Source organism: Bufo bufo, chromosome 3 (genome assembly GCF_905171765.1).
Source record: "Bufo bufo chromosome 3, aBufBuf1.1, whole genome shotgun sequence".
Classification (NCBI taxonomy): domain Eukaryota; kingdom Metazoa; phylum Chordata; class Amphibia; order Anura; family Bufonidae; genus Bufo; species Bufo bufo.
In genome coordinates, this window is record NC_053391.1 from 533,817,114 (window position 1) to 533,820,492 (window position 3,379).

General features: G+C 42.2%; 1 long non-coding RNA gene across 1 annotated transcript; it reads right to left on the bottom strand.

Annotated features, from left to right (window-relative positions):
- Positions 1–426: 426 nt before the first annotated feature.
- LOC120993524 lies at positions 427–2,756 on the bottom strand. Its single transcript, XR_005777297.1, has 3 exons — positions 2,592–2,756; positions 2,058–2,064; positions 427–437 (listed from the first exon to the last, which is right to left on the bottom strand). It is a non-coding gene; the product is annotated as an uncharacterized LOC120993524 (long non-coding RNA).
- Positions 2,757–3,379: the final 623 nt, after the last annotated feature.

The following is a 3,379-nucleotide window of genomic DNA, read 5'->3' on the forward strand; positions in this document are numbered from 1 at the left end:
AGATATATAATTTTAGTTTGCTCTATTAATAATGTTGATTATACGTTGGTTTTTCTTTATGCCCCTAACAGACATCAATGTTCCTTTTTTCGTCGCCTAGCTGCAAAAGTACGTGGGCTGAGATCTGGCCATGTGATCTGGAGCGGCGATTTTAACTCCGCACTAGACCCAAGAGTAGATACCACAACTCCCTCCAGAGAGACCATTGGAGCTATTAATTCTCTCTTCCTGCAGGAAGACCTATATGATATCTGGAGAATACAGCATGGCTCTGAAAGAGACTACTCTTTCTTTTCCTCGGCTTGCCAATCATACTCCAGAATTGACATGTTCTTAACCAGCAGGTCAGTGATTGCAAACACGATCTCGTCATCCATACACACGATCACATGGTCAGATCACGCCCCGATTTCCTTATTCCTGAAGGAATCCCATCTCTCCAAACCTTATTCTCCATGGAGAAATAACACGTATATTATAGACCACCCTGAACTGTCTCAGGAGCTTAAATCTGAACTAACAGAATTCTTTCATATAAATGATGGATCAGTTAGTAACCCATCTATTCTATGGTGCGCCCACAAGGCGTTCATCAGAGGTGTCTTTATTAAAATAGGTAGCAGACTCCAGAGGGAACGTAAAGAAAAAATAAACAAGTTACTAAATGAGATAAAAAGAATAGAGACCCTTAACAAGTCTCAAGTCTCCTCTACACACTCAGATAGTCTCAAATCATTGAGGTCCCAACTCTCTGCATGCCTCCTCCACAAATATGAATTTAGCTTAAAGAGAACACAGGCCAACTTTTATTCTCAGGATAACAAAGCGGGCCGTTTGTTGGCTAACCGTCTAAAGCAAAGAGCGGCTAAAGCTAAAATTCCCTATCTACTAGACCCTTCCTCTGGGAAGAAAATACTATCCCCAATGGGAATAGCAGATGCTTTTGGAGACTTTTATGCTTCCCTTTATAATTTAGCCCCCCAAGAACGAGTCTCACCACCAAAAGCAGACCTCATTGATGCCTTTTTAGATAAGTTAGGCCTAACACAACTGACTACTGCCCAATTACAAACTCTCAATGCCCCCATAACCACAGAAGAACTTAAAGCCATTATTAAAAAACTCCCCCCACATAAATCCCCAGGCCCAGACGGCCTATCAAACTCCTACTATAAAGCCTTTTTTGATCAGCTCTCTAGGCACATGTTGCTCTCCTTTCAATCTGGCAGAGAACTGGGATCCTTCCCCAAAGAGATGCTCGAAGCGTTAATAGTGACCATACCAAAACCTAACAAACTAACTGATGATCCAAAAAATTTCCGCCCCATATCCCTCCTTAATACAGATATCAAAATTTTTGCCAGAATCCTGTCATCCAGATTGGCCCCCCTCATTCCTCTATTAGTGAACTCCGACCAGGTTGGTTTTGTCAAAGGCCGCCAGATACAGGAAAACTCTAGAAGGGTACTGAATCTTCTCTCCCATATCCAAAAAAGCAAGACCCCGGCCCTTTTTGTCACGCTCGATGCGGAAAAAGCGTTCGACCGCATTTGCTGGTCTTTTTCTTTTGCGGTTTTGGCCAAAATGGGGATAGAAGGCCCTATCCTTGCCTCTATCCAAGCCCTGTATAAAGACCCATCTGCCAGAGTCTGGGTAAATGGATCTCTGTCTAAACCATTTTCCATTTCCAATGGAACCAGACAGGGTTGCCCCTTCTCCCCCCTAATGTTTATTTTATCCATTGAACCCCTCGCCCAAGCCCTAAAAATGGAGAAGAGAGTATCAGGCGTACAGATAGCCGACCGCGATCATAAATTGAGTTTGTACGCTGATGATGTAATACTCACGCTTACAGACCCTACATCCTCCCTGTCCTCAGCCCTAGACATTATCACTCACTTCGGCCAACTATCTTACTACAAGCTAAACTCTTCCAAATCCCAAGCCTTACCCATTAACTTGTCCCCCCAAACAGTTCAACATCTTCAAGAAAAATTCACTTTAGATTGGCAACCTAACCAAATTCAGTATCTAGGTATCAACCTTACCTCCTCAACCCATAGTCTTTTTCTAGCTAATTACCCCTCCTTGCTATCTAGCATTAAAAAAGACCTTGACCAGTACGATAAATTTGAAGTGTCTTGGATTGGTAGACTGGCCACTTTTCAAATGTTCGCATTACCTAAACTCCTTTATCTATTCAGGGTCCTACCCATCAAACTCCCTATATCATACTTCTCGCAATGCAATAAGGTACTAAACGCCTTCCTGTGGCATGGCAAAAAGCCTAGAATTGCATCCAAAATCCTACACACCAGGAAACAAATGGGAGGCATTAGCCTACCAAATATCTATGACTACTATTTAGCGTCACAAATAAGTCCCCTAGAGAGTTGGTGGAAATTAGACTTCTCCAAACAATGGACTCACATTGACTCCACAGAAGTGATAGGGGGCAACCTTAAAGCTATACTTATAGCCTCGTTATCCGAAAAGTTTATTAGTCCTAAACTATCCTTTCTTGCCTCCAATGCCCTAAGCTGCTGGATAAAATATCATACCCTCACTAACAAAGAGGTTCTTTCCAATACGAATCCAACCCCATTAGCGGTCCTTGACCATCTTATCCCTGATTTGGGTGTAGGAACATGGAGAAGATATGGCCTGACAGAAATCCCCCAACTTTATCAGAATGATAGCCTGAATTCCTTCGAATGTCTACACAGCATATATAAGGTTCCCAACACTGAATTTTACAAATACCTTAGAATCAGGCACTTCCTAACTGAAAACCCCACTTTACCATCCATCAACAGACAATTACTAGAGATATGGTCAATACCTACCCAAATCTCAAAAACCCTTCGCCCTATATATTCCCAGCTCAGTAATAAAGACAACTTCAATAAATCTACACCGTTGATATCATGGGAAAAAGATTTAAAATCTGAATTCTCTCCTCTGCAATGGAAAGCAGCGTTTAAATATATCTCAAAAAACATAACATGTGTAACACAATATGAATCATTTGTGAAGACTGCCTTAAGGTGGTATTTCACCCCTGAAAGGCTACACACTATTTATCCGTCGGTATCCCCAGGATGCTGGAGGAACTGTGGTAATAAAGGCACGTTATTCCATATCCTATGGGACTGCCCAATAGTAAGGCCTTTTTGGGTTGAAGTTTTTTCCCTAATCTCTCAACTCTCAAACATAGAGTCAACCCTGTGCCCCCCTTCCCCCTCCTTAGCATTATTGATGATAGATATCATGGATATACCTAGCCCACTCAGGGGTATAGTTTGTCATATCCTCCTCTCAGCCAAATTGGCTATCACCTCCAAATGGAAATCTCCATACCCGCCCACTATACTTGATG